The following is a 24231-nucleotide window of genomic DNA, read 5'->3' as shown; positions in this document are numbered from 1 at the left end:
TTCTGAAGAAGGGTCTAGGCCCGAAACGTCAGCCTTCCTGCTCCTCTGATGCTGTTTGGCCTGCTGTGTTCATCCAGCTCTACACCTTGTTATCTCAGATTCCCCAGCATCTGCAGTTCCTATCACCTCCACATCTTGACAAGGAGAGGTTTGGATCTTTTAAACCCCAGAATACAGCGGCATAAAGGGGTGCCTGATTTGGCCTTCACGGAAGTGGTATTTCTGAAGAAGTCCAAATTGAACATTCAGGCTAGAAATACAGATCTCCAGAGAACAGTAAGCAAAAAGCAGACTGGCTTTCCGACCATGATTAATACTTCTTAGCAGATGCAGTTCCATAATTTGCTGCTAAGTTCCTCCCTTAGGTACCTATGAGAACATGAAGATGATTTATGTTCCTTGATTTTTATTTCTTTGCTTTTAATCTTTAAATCCAATTAGTTAGATTACAGAAATATTCTACATTAGTGCCAGATTCAAGCAGATGTTCCAGTCGAGGAAGTCTGCATCTAAAGCCCAGTTTTGAGATCAGAGGCAAGCACAAAGGTTAACATGAAGAGTAAGTGGTTACTCTTAGATCTGAGGAAATGTTTTTCACCCAGAGGGTGGTAGATATCTGGAATGTGCTGACTCTGAGGATGGTGGAGACAAGTACCATCACAACATCTAAGAAGTATTTGGATGAGTACTTAAAATGCCAGGACAAAATAAGCTATGGACCAAGTGCAGGGAAATAGGATTCGTGTGGTTTGGTGTTTGTTGGTAAGCATAGACATGGTGGGCTGAAGTGCCTGTTTCTATGCTATATCACTCTATGACACTTTTGCTGACTACAAAGTCCAGGCCAGTGGCTAATCAGCATGAAAACTGTTTTCTTTTGAGGGGTGACCTTATAGAGGCTCATGAAATCATGAGGGGCATTGTTAGGATAAATAGACAAGGTCTTTTCCCTGGGGTGTGGGAGTCCAAAACTAGAGGGCATAGGTTTAAGGTGAGTGGGGTAAAATTTGAAAGGGACCTAAGGGGCAACTTTTTCATGCAGAGGGTGGGGTGTGTGTATGGAATGAGATGCCAGAGGAAGTGGTGGAGGCTGGTACAAATACAACATTTAAAAGGCATCTGGATGGGTCTATGAATAGGAAGGTTGAGGGATATGGACCAAATACTGGCAAGTAGGACTAGATTAATTCAGGATAGCTGGTCGGCATGGACAAGTTGGACCAAAGGATCTATTTCCATGCTATACATATGTAAGACTCTGGTATGAAAATTGACAAATACCATCAATGTATTCTGTCTTTTAAGTTTGTGCTCGACCTGACACTCCTTCCATCTTTGCTCATCTAATCTACCATCATAACCTTCTATTCCCTTCTTCCTCAAACATGTCACATGAATGAGAGAAAACAAAGTGCTGGAAAATGGGTTTAGAATTGTTTGGTACTTATTTTTGACTGGCGCAGAACTAAATGGGCCAAAGTTTCTTTTTCTGTGCCTTAGACCTCTGTGACTATGACTTGTCTAGTTTTCCCTTAAATGCATCAATATTGTTTGCTTTGACTACTCCCTGTGCTTTTTCTTGCTACTCACCTAAGGGTGTTTCTTGCATTCTCTATTGGATCTCTTAGTAGCTATATTAACAACTTCTGGTTATGCTCTTTCCCACAACAGAAAATATTCTGTGTCGATTGTATCAAAATTTTAACAAAATGTCAAGACCCCTAGTTGCCCTTCATTTTTCAACTCAATCTGTACTCCTGTAAGTTGTTGTAGTCTTCTTCAACATTGACCATTACTCCTGCTTTTTCCCCAGTTCAAAATTTGGTGTCATCTACGAACTTTTTAAAAAAAAAGGGCTTTGATTTCAAATTCCAAATTGTTTACAGCAACCTTCTGCGAATCTGAATAGCTATCCAGCGTTCCAACTCTGATTTCTGCCTCTAAGCCAGCTGGCAATCTGTTCTAGATAAGTGCGGAGCTGGAGGAACACAGCAGGCCAGGCAGCATCACAGGAGCAGGAAAGCTGACGTTTGGAGTCGGGACCCTTCTTCAGATGCTGCCTGGCCTGCTGTGTTCCTCCAGCTCCACACTGTGTTATCTCTGACTCCAGCATCGGCAATTCTTACTATCTCTGGCAATCTGTTCTGCAGTCTGCAGTGCCCCGCCTCAACATTCTCCTAATGCTGCTCATTTAGTCAGTTACGGGGTATCTTATTGCTAGCATTTTGAAAATCCAGATAAATTAGATCTGTATCATTATTTACTGGCACCACCTCACACAATCATTAATGTTGGGCAAGTGATATTTTCCCATTTAGAAAACATACTGACTATTCATCATATTTGTCATTTATAGATGCACTAATTTCTCCTTTGTTAAGTGACGATTATTTTACCCACCACCAGTGATAAACTATCTGGTGTGTAATTTTCTAGGTGTTTTCTGTCTTCTGTTCTCTGACATGACACCACGGCTGCTCTACTAAACCTAACCGCTTATCCAGAATAGAGCAGAATTGTTTTTTTCTCTTGTATGTATTGCATCTACATAACAATGCAGATCGTTGGTGAGGATCCCACAACAATAATGTATTGATGGATTTAGTTACAACAAATGACCAAAGTACAAAGAAGGGATAAAGGTGGAAACTTTAAAGAAACCAATTAATGAAGTAAAAAACAGAAATTGCCTGCTGAGTTTTTCTAGCATTTTTCTGTTTTTGTACTGTATTACCGGCAGCCACAAAATTTATTGCACATTTGAGTTTTAAGGATATGTGGAAAAAATTTGGAAGGTTGATGGAACAGTTGCAAAAGAATAATTTTAATATGAGAAATAATTTCATCCCTGACATGGCAATAGAGAAAAAAGTGAAATAAGTGTGGTTTACTGGCAAAGTTGTACATCTTGTTAAGGCAGAAGAGAAAGCATGAAGAAGTAATGTTTAGGAAAAAAACACGATGGGCACATAGAACATAGAACATTACAGCGCAGTACAGACCCTTTGGCCCTCGATGTTGCGCCGACCTGTGAAACCAATCCGAAGCCCATCTAACCTAAACTATTCCATTATCATCCATATGTTTATCCACTGACCATTTAAATGCCCTTAAAGTTGGCAAGTCTACTACTTTTGCAGGCAGGGCATTCCACGCCCTTACTACTCTCTGAGTGAAGAATCTACCTCTGACATCTGTCCTATATCTATCACCCCTCATCCATAGGGATAAGCTGAGAAAGTAAGGAAATACCGCTTTCTAAGAAAACTTGAGGAATCACAGAATTGTTGGGGCGCAGAAGGCCATTCAGCCCATTGTTCCTGCATTGATTCTATTCCCTGGCACCAATTTCTTGCCTTTCCCTATATCCCTGCTCACTGTCTCTATCCAATTGTCCTCCAATGACTGGTTGAATGCCTCAAGAGCTGAGAAAAAGTAAAATAATAAAGCATTCTTCAGGGAAATCAGCATAAACATTGAGTGAAAGCAGGGCTTGATCCACTGTAGTAAAAACTGAAAACGCTGAAGAAACTGAGCAGATCTGGCAGCATCCGTGGAGTGAGAAACAGAGTTAATGTTTCTAGTCCCATCTGACAATTTTTCAAAACTGCAAGATGCTGCCAGAGCTGCAGAGTTTTTCCAGCACATCGTTTCCATTTCAGATCTCCAGCATTTGGACTTTAATCCACTATAATGTGTTTACAGCTGATTAATTACTTTTGGATGTCCTAAATTCTTTCTTTTTTTTAACAGATTGCAGGCACAGATGGAGAACTAAGAAAATTCAATGGATTTTGATGAGGAACTCAACAGATTCTTGTCAGGAAATGTGTTTTAAAGTTAATAGAAACGCACCAAGGATAGTTGTAATTAGATTTCATTTTATCTGAAACTACCACTATGTCAAAGAAAAAAATAACTTGCATTTTAAATCCTCAGTTTCTTAGTTTTTTCCGTACAAGATTTTCTGTCCTCAGCTAATAGACTCGACAGAACCACACAGATTAAATTTTCATCAGTTTTCACAGTTGCAGAGTTTGAATTTCATTTTGATCAATATGTAAAAGCATTGTTTGTTAACTCAAATCCCTTTCAGAATTCAGTCCACTAAGTTGCCATTGAATCTATAAAAATAGTAGCTAGCCCAGAAAAAACTATTATGAGGATTAAATACAAGTTTCTAAAACCATGCTCTAATTTGATTGTTGCATGTGAATACATATAAAAATGCCAAATTGGGATTAATTGTCTCTAAGTAATCCAGGTTATTCATTCAGTTCCTGTTCCCAATTCCAGCCTCCAACGCTTTTCAAATGCAAGGCAGCGTATCTTAATTGTACAGCAGAGTTGCAATAATTGGTAAAGTTAGAAAAGAATTCTTTGAGATGCTGCATCCTAGTAAATTTGTGACCTCACATCACAAGAACATTTAGCTCAGCTCATTCAATGGTTCAGCTGGTAAAGTAAGCCTGTAAGTGTAATATGGTGTCTGATCTGTATAGACCAGAAACTAGAGGTAGTTGATCCCAAAGTGACTGCATGGCTTGCAAAGAACTGAATTTCAGGGTTAGGTTGGAAGTGGGATACAAAATAAAGAGACATCGTTTTTCATTCTGATGGCTTAATACTAGAAAGTCCACACTGATGTCAAGGAGGTTGGTATTTTCCCTACCATTTAAAACTTTATATATCTTACTGATTCTAGGTTTTCTCCTTTACTGTTGAAATGCTGGCATTCTGCACATTGAAAAATTTATTGATAACAGCACAAACTTTATTATCTGTCAATTTCATATTTTTGTTTGCCTGTTGTTCGATGTACTCCTGACTGGTCCCTCACATTCTACTCTCGGTAAACTGGAAGTCATCCAAAAGTCTCTGCACACATGTAATTCGAACATGTTCCTCTTCCCATCACCCCCTGCTCTGAGCTAAATTGATTCCCAGATGAACAATATGTCAGTTTTAAAATTCTTGTTCCCATTTTGAAAGCTTGCCAATGACCTCGCCCATGCCCCCATTTCAAACCTCCTTCAGCCCACAACCCTTAAAGATATCTACCCTCATCTGCACCTGGCCTCTTCTGATTTTTCTAGCTTCTCATCGCTGATTTTAATTCCACAACGGTTGGTGGTTTCATCTTAGTTGCCAAAGCTTCAAACTCTGGAATATCTTTCCTACACCTCTCCTGCTCGCTACCTCAATTTCATCTTGTAGCTATTCCTTTAAACCTAATTTGGCCAAAGGTTTGATCATCTGAATGTTATTCTTTTGTAGCCATGTCATACTTTCTTTTAAATAATGCGTCTATGTATTATTTCTTTTGTTATATAAACAGAATGGAGAAGGCTGTATGTAGTTGTAATGTCACTGGGCAAGTAATCCACTGCCCCAGGTTAATGCTCGAGAGACGCGGGTTCAAATCTCACCAAACGCAATCGGTGAAATTTAAATTCCATTCATAAAGCTGGAATATAAAACTAGTCTCGGTATTGGTGACCCTGACAGCTATCATTGTCTGAAAAACCAAAGCTGCATCTGGCCCACAAATGCCCTTTGGGGAAAGAGGTCTGCCATCTTTGTGTGATCTGGCCTATATTTGACTTCAGACACATAGTAATGTAGTTTACTCTGAAATGTTGTCTGAAGTGGCATGGCAAACTATTCAATTCAACAGCAATTATGGCAATGCCCATGTCTCGTGAAAGAAGACAGAAAAAAAATTGTTCAGTTTGTGGTTCTTTTTCCATTTTCCACACTGTATACTGTCACATACGTAAATAGAAATTGCTAGTTTTCCTGCTGTTAAGATTATTGTTAACTACTTCAAACAGGCATGTAAAGCCTTGAACCAGATAAGTGTTACACTCTTTTTTGGTGCATTACTTTCTTTCAATTCAAAAGAGGAGAGAGAACTTGAGGGAAAGCAGTGATTACGTTTAACGGAAAAGCAGCAGAGACAACAAGCCTGAGAAGGTAAGTCATAGTTTAAACAGAGCTTAGATAAAGAGAAAGCAAATTCAAAATTTGGCAGTGAATTTGTTGGTATGATGGGCACATGTTCATTTATTATATGAAATTTTTCTACTGATTCACTTGAGAATTTTTGTTGTGTTATGTTAAAAGATTTCAATTACAATGCTTTTAGTCAACATTACTGTTTTTGTACCTCATGTCTTGATGTTTAGAGTTCCATGCCAAGTATTTTTTGGTCAGCATCTCAGTAATTTGGAGATCAGTGAGTTGATTACCAGAGCTAGCACGGTCCTGTTGCGAGAGAATCCTGTATGAGGCAGAAACTCCAGGATTTCCTGGATATATGTGAACAAGAAATGCTGTCAGTTGCTTGAGCTCTAGGATTGAGTGGCTGGAGTCACTAAATCAGAAAGTTTCCTCAAGTGTATGTTCTTCCAGCACAGCTCAAGGAGATGAGTGTGTGGGAGTTTAACACAGGAAGTGCAAGTAGCACACACATTGACTACACAGGAGGGCAATGGCTCCTTGGAGGAATGCATCCAAGTTTAAGCACCCAGCACAGTGAGAGATTTACTTCATATAGCACAAAAGAAAGTGGGAATGGAGTCACTTGCATCACAAGGTGAAAATGCAGTTGTCATAGAGATTCAAGAGTTAGCAGCATATGAGTAGTTCTGGAACCGCAAGATGTTCCCAAATGTTTTGCAGTCTCTCTTGTGTCAGATAAAGGTTATTGCTGGGCAGGTTCAAGGCATTCTACCAGGGAAAGGGGGAACAGCCCCAAGTTGAGGCTATCTTCATCATAGAACACACTGAATGTGTGCTCTGATAGCTATATCTTGGAGGCCGTGTCACAGTAGCAGTCTACTGTTTTGTTTAGTACCATCATTCCCTCCTTTTTATTCCCACATTATTCCAGAAATATGTTTTGTTGGGAGCAAAGACATCAAATGAAGCAAGGTGACTAAAAACAGAAACACAACAGATTAATCAGCATCTGAAAGAAAAAAATGGGTTAATGTTGAACATTTCATTTAAAAAAAGGCATTGAAATTTGCTAAAATTAACGGATTTTAGCGTGAATGTGTATTTCACTGCTCCAGCATCCAGTGTCCTTTAAGATGGCAGCACAGCAATCTGTTCATTCCATTAACGCACCGACTATATTTTCAATCTGACCCAGTTTTATTTTGTAGTCTCTTCTCTCTTCTCTTGGGCTGACAGTAGATAGGCACAATGACTTGGCTCAAAATAAGCCCAAAATGTCAGTACAGTCATGCATTCAAGTATTAAGAGCATTTCAAGCAGAAAAATACATGATGTCAGGAAAATGCCTAACCCATCAGACAAATGCCTCTTTTCAGGGTTAGGAATTCTCCGTAGCACTAACTGTTCATGAATAGTTCACCACTCAGATGTCATAAGGATGACCTTTGCAGGTGTACAGAAAACATGAAATAATAGCCCCGAAACGTCAGCTTTCCTGCTCCTCTGATGCTGCTTGGCCTGCTGTGTTCATCCAGCTCTACACCTTGTAAGCTATGAAATAATAGGAAAGTGGGGTTTCCTAATCCTGGATTAGGGCATGAGCTATATTTCCTATGTAAGCATGATCTGGTGCAACACTGGTCGAAAGTACAAACTTAAACCTGAAAATACTCCATTTTGGATGATGCAAAGCAGTATTGTTGCTGCGTTGGATTTGGAGGTGACATTTTGGGATGCAAGATATGCAACAGTTTGACCTTTCCACAGTGCACACCAAAATTCAAATTAAAATCTGACTGATAAAGCAATGCATGTATGGCCGAAACCCAAACCTTCACAAAACTCCAATTTACAATGGAATCACAAGCTAACAATCTCAGCCTCTCTGCTCCTATGATGCTGCTTGGCCTGCTGTGTTCATCCAGCCCTGCACCTTGTTGTCTCTAATCTTAGCCTGTTTTTTTTTTTTAAAAAAGTATGCTATCTCCATGGTTTGTCGAACCTGAAAACAAACCATGGTTTGTTCACAACCATAAAATATAAGAAACAATTTCTATTTGTGTAGTGCAATTAATATAATCTGGCAATGTTTCACACATCATTATCAAACAAGCTATATTAGGTGACAAAAAGCCAGGTCAAAGAAAAGGATGGAGAGGCAGAACATTTTAGGGAGGGATTCCAGAGTTTATGACCTAGGAAATGATGAAGCAATGAAAACTGAAGAATTGGAGGAGTACAGAAATAGCAGACAGTTATGGGGCTGGATGATATTACAGAGATGTGGAGGGATGACGATATGTAGGGATTTTTAAAAACAGGAGTCCTCAGCATTCATATACATGGTTTGTCATGTGCTTAATCGGAAATAGCCTGATGATGTAGAAATTTAAAGATTGTTCTTCTGGCCCCTGGTCATGTCCTTCTCACCCAGGTTCTTGTTTTCTTCAGTGCTGTCATTATCCCTTTAATCACTCTACATTCTGATGTTGCACCAGATCTCTGCCTCTCCTCAAACTATTTCTCACTCCAGCTAAAATCAATTAATCAGAAGCATTCCGGGCTGGAATTATAAAGCCTGTGCATCTGTCAAACTTTAAACTATCTGATGCTATAGTTCATTGCATTTTTGCATTATAATGGGAGAATGCCCTGTCCTAGCCACTTAATCTGCCCATGTTTCTTTTTTTGTAATATTTCAGACCCTCAATGTTCCAGGTATCCACACATTGGGAATAAACATCAGACACCAAGTTAAACTTTAGTTAAACTTCAAACTCAAAGCTATCCCCACCTGCACATGTTGCCCTGAAGCAGTCTTTATTGATACACTTACTAATGTATTTATGTCAATGTTATGAACTTGGGATATCTGTCCAGTAGTTACCTACTTCTTAAAAAAAAATCAAAAAAAGGTCAGTCCTAATACATGTTCACTCAGAAATGTGTGAACTTTTAACAGATGATTGCTGGATCCTAAAAACTAATTTTACAAGTATGGAATCTCATTCCTTCATAGGTTAACTAGTGTTGCATGAGATTTAGGAAAAAGTAATTTTTAACTCTTATCCCCTTCTTTTCTAATCTCAGCTGTCCCAATGTTTATTCTGCTTTCTGTATATGATTTAAATCTAATTTATACTCTGGCAACTGTCAGTGACTTGAAGGATGGGCACTGTTCCTCTGCCACTTTCTGCATATTTGATCAATTGTCTGACTGTGAGAATCTGCAGCAAATGGTTTTCAATGTAGGAAAATGTGAGGTCATCCACTTTGGTCCCAAAGAAAATGTAGACTGTATTTTTAAAATGACAAGAGCAGGGAAATTTAGGGGCCCGGGAAGAGAAGTTACGAAACACTAGCAGTCCCGCACAAAAAATAATTTTAAAGAGCTATTGGAATGTTTACCTTTACCTGAGGGGAGCTGAAATACATATAGGATGGCAATTATATTACTGTTCAATCAAGCTCTAGATATCCTATTTACTATATTTATTTCTGGACTCTCCAGCTCCAGAAAGATAACTTGGCCTAGGTCAAAGAACAGTACAGATTTACCAGAACGATACTGAAGTTACATAAAAAGGACAGAAACTTAAATTCTGTTTTTATTCCCTTGGACATTCAAGATTACAGAGTGATCCAGCTGGGATGTTTAAGGATGTTGATAGTTTCTATCTACCCAATTTATGGGAGACAGTGTGTTGGGGAGTCTTGTGACAGTGGAAGTGCCCCTACCTCTGATTCAGGAGGCCTGGGTTAGTCCCACCTCTCCAGATGTGTGTCATAACATGTCTGAACAGGTTGATTAGAACTATCTATGGGAGTGTGGCATAATAATAATGTCAATAGACTATTAATCCAGAAGACAATACTTTTTTTTTATTAAACTCATTAATAGAATGTGTGGGTTTCTGGCAAGGCCAGCATTTATTGCTGTGGAGAAGGTAATGGTTGGCTATTGTTCATCATCTGTGGCAGTCCATGCAGGATAGGTTTAGCTACAGTGTTGTGAGAAAAGGAGTTCTAGGAGTTTGACTCAGTGATACTGAAGGAACAGGTAGTGTATGGCTTACAGGACACCTTGAAGTGGAGGTGGTGTACCCATGCATCTGCTGCCCTTGTCCTTGTAGATTGTAATGGTCATGAGTTTGGAAGAGGCTGTCAGAGGAACCTTAGTGATTTACCACAGTGCATCTTGTAGATAGTACACACTGTTGCAACTAAGTGTTGGTGTTGGAGGGAGTGGATGCTTGTGGATGTGTTGCCAAACAAGCGGCTGCTGGGTCCTGGATGGCAAGCTTCTTGAGTGTTGTCGGAGATGCTCCCATCCAGGCAAGTGGGGAGTATTCCATCACCAATGCTCAAATACAGCAGCTGGTGAAATTTAAATTTAATTAATAAATCTACAAAAATAAAACTAGTTTCGGTAATGTTGATCATGATAACTATCATTAGTTGTAAAAACCTATCTGGTTTACTAGTGTCCTTTGGAGAAGGCAATCTGCCATCCTTATCTGGTCTGGTCTACATGTGACTCCAAACACACAACAATGTGCTTGACTCTCAACTGCAGTCTGAAATGTTTAGATCAAGGGCAGTTAGAAATGATCAGTAAAATCTGATCTTGCCAACAACACCTGCATTCTGTGGAAGAATAAAGGGGAGAAAATCTGGAATGGAAGAGCCAGAGCTATCGTAAAGTACTTCTTCACACGTACCAGACAAAAAGTATGGTACTGTGTACCTTCATGGACAGCTGATCCAGTGGTTTGGATTGGGACTTGTACCACAGTGACCCAGTTAGATTTCTGTAAAATAAAGATGTGAAATCTGGACAGTTTTAAAAAAAAAAAATAGGATTAGATAGAGACAGCATGGATTTATGAAATGGAAAGCATCAGAATAGATGGGTGGGGGTGGTGGGGGAACCAGGTGAGGTGGTCATTTCAGATTTTCAAAAGGATTTTGATCATATCCCACACAAAATAGTTTTAAGAACAAAATTAGATTGCATTGAGTTGGAGGGGGATTCAGGTAATACACAGGTATGGATTGAGATACAAAACAGAGCAGAAAATTTTGCAGGCTGTGATTGGAAGGATACAGCAAGGATTAATGCTTGACTTCCAGAATTTACAGTGTAGATCAATGATTTGAACATAGGGGCCAGTTGTAATATTTATAAGTCAGCTAATGGCACAAAACGAGGTGGAAATGGGAGTTGTGCACAGGATAGGAAAAGGCTTTAAGGCAGTTTAACAGGCTGAGTGAGTGGGCAAGAACATTACATTTGAATATAATGTGGAAAAATGTCAGCTTATCCACTGTGGTGGGAAAATTCGAATGAGAGATTGGGAAGTGTTGATGCTCAAAGGGACTTGGGCATCTTTGTTGATAAATCACTGAAAGCAAGCAATTAGGAAGGCAAATGTATATTGTCCTCTATTGGAGAAGAATTTGACGACAGGAGTAAAGAGAGTTGGTGAGACTGCACCTGGTTTCTGCCTTTTTACTCAAGGAAGGATATACTTTCCATTGAGGGAGTGCAACAAATGTTCAACATTTCGATTCCTGGCTTGACAAGATTGTTCCTTAAGGAGAGATTGAGGAGACAGGGTCTAGATTTGCTGGAGTTTTGAAGCATGAAAAGTGATCTTCTTGGAACCTAGGGAATTCTACAGATTTGACTGGGTAGATGCAGGAATATGTTCCCCCTAGCTGGAGAGGACTAGGACCAGGGCTTCCATCTCAGAATAAGAGGGTAGGTCATTTAGCACGAAAACAAGAAAGGATTTCTTCATTTGGATGGTGCCGACTCTTCACAGCTTTCTATCCCAGGCGGCTGTGGAGTCATTAAGTATGTTCAAGACAAGCACCGATTAGATTCCTAGATGTTAAAGGCATCAAAGGATTTGGGACTGGTGCAGGAATATAGCACTGAGGTAGAAGATCAGCCATGATCTAGATGAATGGTGGAGCAGGCTCAAGAGGCTGAATGGCCAACTTCAATTTCCTATTTTACAAATGTATTAATTAGAAGCAGGAGTAGGCCACTCAGCCCTTCAAGTTTGCTCCTCTATTCACTAAAATCATGGATAATCTGATTACTCAATAATCCAGCCATCCCTGTAAATCCTTTCATCAAGGGATTATGAAACACTGAGGTGAAGTCAATTGAAAATGTCAGCTGGGATTTACATGCTGTTGCATATCCAAAATGACTAAGTGGAGGATCTAATTTTCTGGCCAAATCGGCTCCAGAGGCTGAATGATGACTCCCATTTCTATTTAAAAGGCTTCTAGGATATAAATCCATGCTCAAAGCGATACTTAGTCAAGCAGAACCTGCTGTGATCTCTGAACTGTGCTACGTTCACTGATCCTAACTAGGATGGTACTGTGACCCTACAACTGGTTCCCTACAGATACAGGTGTTCAACGACCTATGGAAATGTATTCAAGATTAATCCACATGTTCTCTAAAATCAGGGACTGGGTTTGGAGAGAACATTTAATACCTCAATTTCCCCAAATCTGTAATTTGAACAGGGCATAAGTAAATGTTTTGTATTTACTGAAAATGCAATCCAATCAATAGCTGAAGTGTGTTCCCAAAGAGGATCCCATTCCCCGATTTTTAAAAAAAAGCTGATGCAGGGATAATTTAAATTTTGCCAAGTCACGGCCATTTGAATCCTGTTCCAACCAAAATCGGTCTCCATTTGTTTTCCTTCCAGATTATCTATGCGAGATCTATCCATTATCTTTGATGTTTTAAATTCGGTAAATTGTCCATGATATGGCTTTTTGCAGAATCTACTATGATTCCAATTAAAACATAATCATTTTTCAAGTTCACAGGGCTTCAGATCTGCCAGAAGGAAAGGCAGGCCACACAATATGCTACACAAAGGGAATAAGAGAACAAATCTGTTACCAATTCAGGTGCAATAGATAAAAGAGAAAACAAATTACCTGCTTACGGAAAACTTGATGAACCTCATGACAGGACTGTCTCCCAAAAGCAAACACCTCACTGCTCCTGAATGCAAAGCATCCTAGAATTCAAGGCCAGCTGTAATATAGGAAGAGGAAGTTAGATTGAATAGCCCCAGCTCCTTACACTCAATAATAGGTATGCTGGGAATTGTAGTCTCAGACACAAAAACAAGTCAGCTGCAATCAACATGAACAAATACTAAAATTTAGAAGAATTTATAGCTTCAAGAAATAGTCTTTTTTTAAATTTGTTAAACAACAGCCTGTCATTTTAAAGACAAAAAAATGGCCAAAATTAAACACTCATGTTCGTTTTTGCAGTTGCAAGACAGCCAATTTGCTTAGTAGCCCATTGACCCGGAGCCAGAAGTTGTGATTTCCAAAGTCCACTTTATGTGCAACTGAATGAGGATCAGGCTGAACCCAGGTGTTCATTTTCAGTTAGCAGACTGGGGCCAGGCAATTGCTATTCATGCCCAGAGCTCAAAAATAGGACAGGGTTCCACCATAGAAACATCCTAATTCAAGAAAAGAGAGGACATTTCGTCCCACAGGTTGGCTCTCCCATTCAATAAATCATGATTCATTTGATGCAGCCTCAATTCGACTTTCCTGTTGGCCCCTGATACCAATTGACTCATTTGTCAAGAATCTTGGCAATGTCTATTTAAATTTTTTTTAAAATGTGGTAGTTATCTCAGGTTTACTACCAGTGCCATGGGCTAGTCAGAGTAGAAACAGCAGGATCTATGGGATGAACATGGGGCTGAAACAATGGTGAGGGGGAGGATTTCAAAATCCATGGGGCATTGGAACTGGTTTTTGGGGAGGTGGGACCTGTATAAACTGGATGGTTACATCTGGGCAGGACCAGGACTGATGTCCTTGGAGGTGATGGTGGGGGGTGGGGGTGGAGGGCATTCCTGGGTAGAGTGTTTGGGGAGGGTTTAAAGTAGTGTGGCAGGGGGATGGACACCAGGGCTATAGATACAGAAATTGAGGGAGAGTTAGAAACCAGGGCAAACGTGATTAAGAACAGGCTGAGAAAGGTCATTGAAAAGAGCAGGGGAGGTGGTCTGAAATGTGAGAAGTGTAATAGGCAAGGTAGATGAACTTAGAGCTTTTGTTAGTACTTGGAACTAGGACATTATTGCGATTACAGAGACTTGGCTGATGTTTCAAGTGTGATAGAAAAGGATGAAAAAGTGATAGGGGAATTACATTACTGTTAAAGGAGTATCTCTCAGCTGTACTGAAGGAGGATAAATCGGAGGACTCATGCAGCGAGGCAATATGGATAGAACTCAGGAATAGGAAATGTGAAATCACAATGTTGGAGGTTTACTAGCCTCCCAACAGCCAGCAGGAGATGGAGGAGAGAATAGGTAAACAGATTTTAGAAAGATGTAAAAACAGCAGGGTTGTTGTGGTGGGTGATTTTAACTTCCCCTATATTGACTGGGACTCCGTTCATGCTAGGAGCTTGGATGGAGCAGAATTTGTAAGGACCATTCAGGAGGGTTTCTTGACGCAGTACGTAAAACATTCCAACCAGAGAATGAGTTACACTGGACCTAATTTTGGGAAATGAGCCCGGCCAGGTGAGTGACTGAAGTTTCAGTGGGGGAACATTTTGGGAGTAGTGACCATAATACCATGCGTTTTAAGTTACTCCTGGATAGGGATAACAGCAGTCCTTGAGTGAAGGTGTTAAATTGGGGGAAGGCGAACTATAATGATATTAGGCAGGAACTGGAGAATTTTGATTGGAGGTGGCTGTTTGAGGGTAAATCCACATTGGACATGTGGGAGTATTTCCAATGGCAGTTGATAAGAGTTCAGAAGCAGCATATTCCTACAAGAATGGAGGATTGGTGTGTCAAGTTATGTGAACCTTGGATGACCAGGTATGTTATGATCTTGGTCAAAAAGAAAAAGGAAGCATACGTAAGGTCTAGGAGGATGGGAACTAATAAAGCCCTTGAAGTATATAAGGAAAGTAGGAAAGAACTTAAACAAGGAATTAGAAGGGCCAAACAGGAGTCATGAAAAATCATTAGCAGGTAGGATTAAGGAGAATCCCAAGGCTTTTTACATATGTACAAAAATCAAGAGGGTAGCTAGGGAAAGCATTAGTCCACTCAAGGACAAAGGAGGGAATCTATGTGTGGAGCCAGAAGAGGTAGGTGAGATCCTAAACAAGTACTTTGTATCAGTATTCACCAAAGGGAAGGAATTGGTAGCGGATGACCTCGGGGAAAGGAGTATTGATTTTCTAAACCAAGTTGCTAATAAAATGGAAGAGGTGCTGTGCATCTTAAAAAGTATTAAGATGGGTAAGTCCCAGGGTCCTGATTGTATCTATCCCAGAATATTGAGGAAGCCAAGAGAACAAATTGTTGGAGCATTGATAGGCACCTTTGTATCCTCTTTGGCCACAAGCGAGGTCCCAAAGTACTGCCAAATAGCCAATGTTGCCCCATTGTTTAAAAAGGGTAGCAGGGATAATCCAGAAAACTACAGGCCTGTGAGGCTGACATCAGTGGTAGGGAAATTATTGGAAAAGATCCTCAGGGACAAAATGTGTACATATTTAGAAGCAAATAGGCTGATCAGTAATAAACAGCATGGTTTTGTGCAGGTGAGGTCATGTCTCACTAACTTGATCGAGTTTTTTGAGGAAGTGACGAAGATGATTGAGGAAAAAGCAGTTGATGTTGTCTACATGGACTTTAGTGAAGCCTTTGACAAGGTCCCTCATGGCAAACTGGTACACAAGGTGAAGTCATATGGTATCGGGGTGAGCTGGCAAGATGAACACCAAACTGGCTTTGTCACAGACAGTGAGTGATGGTGGAAGGTTGCTTTTTGGAATGGAGAGCTGAGACTAGTGGTGTTGCACAGGGATCAGTGCTGGGATCTCTGCTGTTTATGATCTACATAAATGATTCAGAGGAAAATCTAGCTGGTCTAATTAGTAAGTTTGCAGACAATACAAAGATTGGTGGAGTTGCAGATAATGAGGAGGATTGTCAGAGGATACAGCAGGGTATAGATCAGTTGGAGGCATGGGCAAAAGAAATGGCAGATGGAGTTTAATCCGAACAAATGTGAGGTGATGCATTTTGGAAGGTCAGGCGGAAATTATACGGTGAATGTCAGTACCATTAGGAGTATTGATATGCAGAGGGATCTGGGCGTGCAGGTCCACAGATCACTGAAGGTGGCAGTGCAGGTAGATAAGGTAGTAAAAAAGGCTTATGGCATGCTTGCCTTCATTGGAAGAGGCATTGAGTATAAGGATAGGCAAGGTATGCTGCGGCTTTATAGAATTTTAGTGCGGCCACACTTGGAATATTGTGTGTAGTTCTGGTCACCACACTATCAGAAGGATGTGGATGCTTTGGAGAGGGTACAGAAAAGGTTTACCCGGATGTTGCCTGGTATGGGGGATTTTAGCAACGAAGAAATGTTGAATAAACTGGTTTTGTTTTCATTGGAACACAGGAGGTTGAAGGGTGACTGATAGAAGTTTATAAGATTGTGAATGGCATGGATAGAGTGGAAAATGAGGCTTTTTCCTAGGGTGGAGGTGTCAATTACTATGGGACACAGGTTCAAGGTGCTGGGGGTGGGGGTTTGAGTTTAAAAGAGCTATGCAAGGTAAGTTTTTCACACAAAATGTGGTGAGTGCCTGGAACGCACAGTAGAGGACATGGTAGAAGCAGGCACAGTAGCAGCATTCAGGAAGCACCTGGACAAATACATTGAATAGGAAAGGAATAGAGAGATGCAGATCCTGTAAGTGAAGACTGTTTTAGTATGGAAGGGCAAAATGTGACCATGCAGACTTGCTGATTTCTTTATTGTACCCACCAAGGATTTCTCATGTACTCTATGTTCTCTCAATTTCCTTACAAGTTTCCCCTTGCATTTTTAATAACCTCTAGGAATTCAGCCATATTGAGCCCTCAGTATTTGCTGTTAGCTTTTCTTTTTCTCTTAATCCTAATCTTTATGTCCCTTGACATCCAGGTTCTCCGAACTTTGTGCCAACTTTTGTCTTTACAGGAAAGTATTTGTCCCACACTCCTGCTCCTATGATGCTGCTTGGCCTGCTGTGTTCATCCAGCCCTGCACCTTGTTGTCTCGGATTCTCCAGCATCTGCAGTTCCTACTATCTCTTGTCAAACATGATTTCCCTTTTTCAGACCTATGTTGACTCTACCTGATTGCACAGATTTTCTAACTGTCCTGTGACAACCCCTCTGATTATAGATCTCAGGATATTCCCTATGACAGGTGTTAACTCAGCAGATGGTAACTCACCTCCTGACTCTCTAAAACCTGTCCGCCATCTATAAGCTTCAGATCCAGAGTGTGATGGAATATTCCCCATTTCCCTGGATGAGTGTAGCTGGAACAATACTCTCAAGAATCTTGACACAATCCAGGCCAAAGCACCACACTTGATTGGCACTACATCCACAAGCATCCACTTCCTCCACCACCAATGCTCAGTAGCAGCAGTGCGTACTATCTACAAGATGCACTGCAGAAATCCACCAAAGATCCTCAGACAGCACCTTCCAAATCCACGTCCGCTTCCATCCAGCAGTACTTATTCACCATCATCAGGTCCAATTGTTCTTTATCTATTCTCCAAACATTAAAGAAGGATTTCACTTCCTTCCTCTTAACGTTCACCATGCTATCCAACTCCTTCGATTTCTGAGCAGCTATCTTCAGCACTTCCTGAGGGTACTTGCTAATTTAACAATATTCAGGCCTTCGCAGCAGACATGTGAGAACATCACCACCTTCCAGTTCCCCTCCAAGTTACTCACCATTCTGACTTGGAAATATGTCACCATTCTTTAACTGTCAAAATCCTGGAATTTTGCTTCCCCCCCACCCAGGGGCCATTGTGGGTCTGCCAACAGCACGTAGACTGTAGCAGTTCGAGAAGACAGCTTGTCACCACCTTCTCGAGGGTAACTAAGGACAGGCATTAAATGCTGCCCCCGCCAGTGACCTCCAGCTACAAGGTTCAGTGATTTTTTTTTTTAAAAACTCACCTGTCTTTAATTTCCTGCTTTCTGACACCTTCCTTTCTTGAATAGGAGAGTCACAGTCCATGTTTTCCAATCTGATAGAAACTTTGAAGAATCTCAAGATTTTCAGAAAATTAAAACCAATGCAGCTACTGCTCTTTTAAAACTAAGTCCATAAGGACCTGGTGACATGTCAGATTTTTCAGTCTGTTAATTTTATCAGTACCCTTTGCCTGGTGATTATACGTGTTGTTAATACTGTTAACAGTAAAGGCATACAAAATACCTGTTCAATTTCTCTGCCATTTCCTTATTCTCCATTTATGGGTTACCCAGAATGTCTCTAGAGGACCAATGCTCGCTTGACTTACTCTTTTTTTTCCTTTTCAAATAACCGTAGAAACTTTGCTTTTGTATTTCAGATTAGCTTACTCCCATGCTGTAATTTCTCTCTCCTTATTAATCTTTTAGTCATTCTTTGTTGTACTTTGGACAGAATCCACACAACACCGGGTTATAGTCCAACAGGTTTATTTGAAATCACAAGCTTTCGGAGTGCCACTCCTTCACCTGACAAAGAAGCAGCACTCCGAAAGCTTGTGATTTCAAATAAACCTGTTGGATTAAACTTGGTGTCGTGTGACTTCTGACCTTGTCCACTCCAGTCCAATACCAGTACCTCCACATCTTTGATCAGAATGTAATCTTTTGACCCGCCATTCACCTGCAGCATAAAATGCATTTACTTTGTTAGATACTATCTTTAACCTCATTAGTTAGTCATGGATGGTGCATCCTACTCATCAAGTCTTTCTTACACAATACATTGTAGCTTTTCGGAGTATTCTGAAATAAGTGTCCGCCACTCGATCTCTACTGATCTTTCCTATGACTCATTCCCAGTTTATTTCAGCCAGTTCCGTATTTATCTCCTTGAAATTGTTCTTTCTTAAGCTTTCCCTCCCAATGGAAAATTCAGTTATCTTATGCAACACAATCAGAGCAGCTACTTGCAGGTAAAACTATGTCAAAGCAGTGGAAGGCATTTGAGGAGGAAGTAACAGGAGTGTGGGACAAATACTTTCCTGTAAAGACAAAAGTTGGCACAAAGTTCGGAGAACCTGGATGTCAAGGGACATAAAGATTAGGATTAAGAGAAAAAGAAAAGCTAACAGCAAATACTGAGGGCTCAATATGGCTGAATTCCTAGAGGTTATTAAAAATGCAAGGGGAAACTTATAAGGAAATTAAGAGAACATAGAGTACATGAGAAATCCTTGGTGGGTACAATAAAGAAATCCCTAAAGGGTTTTTACAAAATATATATATATCGAAGAGCATGACAGTAATTAGAGGGAAAGGTAGGGCATTTAGGCACCATACAGATAGTCTGTTTGTGGACCCAGAAGATGTAGGCACAGTCTTCAATTAATACTTTGTATTGATGTTCAAAATAGAAAAGGATGACACAAACAAAGGACTGTCATTTTAACAGCGAGAAACAGGAGCTGGTAGCACGTTGAACAGTGCAAATAATGGATAAAGCTACAGGTCTGGATGAGATGTATGCCAGGCTGATGAGGAAGGCGAGGGAAAAGATATCAGGGGCTTTCTCCAGCTACAGTTGAGGTGCTGGAGGACTCCGATTATTGACGAAGGGAGGAACAGATGTGGATAAAGTGGTAGAGAAGGCGTACAGTATGCTATCCTTCATCGGTTGGGGCATTGAGTACAAAAGTTGGCAATTAGGAGTGCTGTGCACAGCTTTGATTGCCCAAATATAGGAAGCTTTGGAGAGGGTGCAGAAGAGGTTTACTAGGATGTTTCCTGGGCTGGAGTGTATTAACTATAAGGAGATGTTGGACAAACTTGGATTATTTTTAACTAGAGCGTCAAAGGCTGAGAAGCAATCTGATAGAAGTATATAAAATAATGAGAGGGATAGATAGGGTGACAGTCAGAGTCTTTTTCCCAGGATAGAAATGTCAAATACTTGGGGGCATAGGTTTGAGGGGAGAGGGGGAAAGTTTAAAGGAGATGTATGAGGCAAAGTTTTTTATTTACACAGTGAGTAGGTAGTAGGTGTCTGGAACATGCTGCTGGTGAGGTGATAGAAATTGATATGAATGCAACATTTAAGGGGCATTTAGACAGACATGAACTGACAGAGAGATGGGGGGGGATATGGATCACATGCAGTCAGATGGGATTAGTTTTGAATAGCAGCATGATCAGCACAGACTTGGTGGACTCAAAGACCTCTTCGTCTGCTGCACTGTTTTATGTTCTAACTTGCAGCCTGTCAGTGGTGGAAAAGTTATTAGAAAGAAGTTGGAGGGAATGACTACATCTGCACTTGGAGAGACGTTGATTAATCAGGGATAGTCAGGGTAAATCAGCATGGAATTGTCATGGGAAGATCAAGTTAGACAAATTTGATTTATTTTTTTGAGGTGATAATCAGGAATGTTGATGAACTTGATGTGTTTGATGTAGTCCTTATGGACTTTAGCAAGGCCTTTGATAAAGTCCTTTGTGGCAGGTTGGCCAAGGATGTAAGAGCCTGCAGGATCCAAGGAAAAGTAGCTCATTGGATCCAAAATTAACTATGCGGCAAGATGCAGAGGGTAATGAAAGAGGGATGTTTCTGTGACTGGAAAACGGGATTTACGCTATAAATAGCAGGGCCCTGGAAAGTACTAAATCAGAGGGATAGTAAGAACTGCAGATGCTGGAGTCAGAGATAACACAGTGTGGAGCTGGAGGAACACAGCAGGCCAGGCAGCATCAGAGGAGCAGGAAAGTTGACGTTTCGGGTCTGGACTATTTCTGAAGAAGGATCTAAACCGAAACATCAACTTTCCTATTCCTCTGATGTTGCCTGGCCTGCTGTGTTCCTCCGGCTCCACACTAAATCAGAGGGACCTTGGTGTGCATATTCACAGATCTTTGATAGTAGTGCACGTAGATAAAGGTAGTTATGGTGGAATATGGGATACTTGCCTTTACTTTCCGAGGCATAACTTCCAAGAGTAGTGAGGTTATGTTGGAAATCTGTAAAACGCTGATTAAGGCACAACTGCATGCAGTTCTGTTCACCACATTATAGAAAGGATAAGATTGCACTAGAAAGGGTGCAGAGGAGATTTACCAGGATTCTAGAAAGGAGTGGATAGGCTGGGGCTGTTTTCCTTGGAGCAGCAGTGGAGAGGGACCTGTTAGAAGTATACAAGAGTTTGAGGAGAATAAATTGTATGAACAGGAGGACAATCTTCCATTTTAGGAGTCACTAATCAGTTGGATAGACTGAAAGGTAAGAAATAGAAGATTAAGAGGGAAGTTAAGGAGAAAGTTTTTCACTGAGGATGGTCGAAGTCTGGAACTCATTAACAATCCAATGATAATACCACTGGGCCATCGCCTCCCCTTCTGAAGGACGATCACTGGCCCCGAGACTTTAACGCTGATTTTTCTCCACAGACGCTGCCAGACTTACTGAGCTTTTCCAGCAATTTCTGTTTTTGTTTTTGATTTACAGCATCCACAGTTAATTCAGCTTTTGTTAATCTGGAGACCCAGATAATGTTCTGTGGACTTAGGTTTGAATCACACCTTGGCAGATGGTGGAGTTTGAATTCAATTTTTTAAAAAATGTCTGGCAGTTAAAAATCTAATGATGACGTTGTTGATTGTCAGTAAAACCCATCTGCTTTTCTAATTTCCTTTAGGGAAGAAAACTGCCATCCTTACCTGGTCTGGCCTACATGTGACTCCAGACCCACAGCAATGTGGTTGACTCTTAACTGCCCTCTAGTCAACTGGGAATGGGCAATAAATGGTGCCTAGCCAGTGATGCCCTCATCCTATGAATGAATAAAGAACAAATGTACCGTCAGTCTGATTTCGGTCCACAGATGCTGTCATCCAGCAATTTCTGTTTTTGTCTCTGGATTTTGCCTCTCCCAACTGAATGTTGCATTGCTTATAGCCTCTAGGGCTAAGTGTTATAAAGTAGAATTAGTGTAGTCAGTGCTTTGTTGATTGGGTATGGACATGAGGCTGAATGTCCTCCCTCTGCATTGTAAATGTCTGAGTCTAAAATTACTCCTTGCCTTCTACCAGCTGCCTCCCTAAAATTCAAACGAAAGAGGAAAATTAACTCAGTCCTGTAAAGCTAAGAATTTCAGTTGAGGTGTGATTTGTTTATGCTCCAGAATCATTACCTGCACAATGCAATGTGTCGTAGCGCAGGCTTTCTCAAATGGTGGGCAGTAACCCCCAGTGCTTGGGCACGCAAAGTTTGAATCACATGCAGTAATGGTTACTGTGGAACTCCTGACAAGCTGTGAGGTCCCTTTGTAATGTTACGTGACCTTGTGAGCCTGAATTCTGTCCTAAAACACGAGATGGCTGCCTTTTGTTGAAAAGCTGTGTAGATGAAACGGCTTTCCCTCTCACTGTTCCTACAGACGTGGGGGTATCGGTGACTCTCAATCACTGTGGAGTCATATAACAGAGAGTTTGGGAAGGACTGCTGTAACATATCAGTAGGCAGAAATAACAAAACCTGTAAGTATAAAAATGCACAGTTTCACCTGAAGACATTTGCAGTTGTCATATACTAATTATTCCAACAGGGGGTGCTGGAATCCACTTAATTCAATGCTTTACATTTAGAAAAATGCCAACCTTCCTGCAGGAGTTCGCCATGACCCGGTTAACAACATTTCAGGATAAGAAATAAAGATCAATGTGGTTAGTGATGCTTAAATCCCACACAGCAATGATTTCTACAGAAACCTGAACAGGGCAACTGGAGATGAACTTGTTTTTGGCTTCTAAAGGGAATAAAGGGACGTGGGGAGCAGGCAGGAAAGTGGAGTAGGAATCACGATTAGCCATGACAATGCTGAATGTTCAAGCAGTTTGAGGAGCTGTATAGCCTTTTATTCGATGCCTTCACCTTCCTATGCGTTCATAGTTTTGATGGAGTGTTTGCCCATCATTAAATAAGGACAAGCAAAAGGAGGCCAAGTGGTCTATTGAGCCTAGTCACCATTCAATATGATCATAGCCAACCTTCAGTTTCAACCATGCTTTTCAGCTGCCCTCCCTCACCCTTGTTTCCATCTCTCGGCCTTCAGCATATTCGCATCCTTCCACTACTCGGCATTCCAAAGATGGTAAAGTCCTTTTGAAGAAATTTCTCTTCATCTTCGTGCTAAAGGACAGAGCTGCTAGACTGAGACTGCAGCAGATGATGAGGTAACTAACAAGACAGAAAGAACTAGCATAAAGGCCCTTTACCTGAATGCTCGTAGCATTGGAAACAAGGTAGATGAGTTAATAGCATGAATCATCGCAAAATGCGTTACGGAGACATGGGCGCAGGATGGTCATGATTGGAAATTAAATTTTTTTATTCATTCACAGGATGAGGGCATTGCTGGCTAGGCAGCATTTATTGCCCATCCCTAATTGCCTAGAGGGCATTTTAAGAGTCAACCACATTACGCTGGGTTAACAAGGTGTAGAGCTGGATGAACGCAGCAGGCCGAGGAGCAGGAAGGCTGACGTTTCGGGCCTAGACCCTTCTGAAACATTACAGTGGGTCTGGAGTCACATGTAGGCCAGATCAGGTAAGGATGGCAGTTTCCTTCCCTAAAGGACATTAGTGAACCAGATGGGTTTTTCCAACAATTGGCAACGGATTCATCATTAGATTCTTAATTCCGGGCATTTTTATTGAATTCAAATTCCGCCATCTGCTGTCATGAGATTTGAACCCAGGTCCCCAGAATGTTAGACAACAAGGTGCAGGGCTGGATGAACACAGCAGGCCAAGCAGCATCATAGGAGCAGAGAGGCTGACGTTTCAGGCCTAGACCCTTCATCAGAAAAGGGGGAGGGGAAGGGGGTTTTGAAATAAATAGGGAGAGAGTGGGAGGCGGATAGAAGAGGGATAGAGGAGAGGATAGGTGGAGAAGAAACAAACAGGTCGAAGAGGCGGGGATGGGGCCAGGAAAGGTGAGTGTAGGTAGGAAGTTAGGAAGGGGATAGGTCAGTCCAGGGAGGACGGACAGGTCAAGGGGGCGGGATGAGGTTGGTCGGTAGGAGATGGAGGTGCGGCTTGAGGTGGGAGGAGGGGATAGGTGGGAGGAAGAACAGGTTAGGGAGGCAGGGACGAGCTGGACTGGTTTTGGGATGCGGT

General features: G+C 41.1%; 1 long non-coding RNA gene across 1 annotated transcript in view; it reads right to left on the bottom strand.

Annotated features, from left to right (window-relative positions):
- LOC125482791 overlaps nt 1-13053 on the bottom strand; it is a 16019-nt gene extending 2966 nt beyond the window's left edge. The window contains exons 1-2 of the long non-coding RNA XR_007261764.1: nt 12943-13053; nt 6170-6311 (exon numbers count right to left, since the gene is read on the bottom strand). This is a non-coding gene — a long non-coding RNA (uncharacterized LOC125482791). The remainder of the gene's footprint in view (nt 1-6169; nt 6312-12942) is intronic.
- Nucleotides 13054-24231: the final 11178 nt, after the last annotated feature.

This window comes from Rhincodon typus, chromosome 1 (assembly GCF_021869965.1).
Source record: "Rhincodon typus isolate 14 chromosome 1, sRhiTyp1.1, whole genome shotgun sequence".
NCBI lineage: Eukaryota > Metazoa > Chordata > Chondrichthyes > Orectolobiformes > Rhincodontidae > Rhincodon > Rhincodon typus.
The sequence above is the reverse complement of the archived record's forward strand: the minus strand, read 5'-3'. Positions and strand labels throughout refer to the sequence as shown.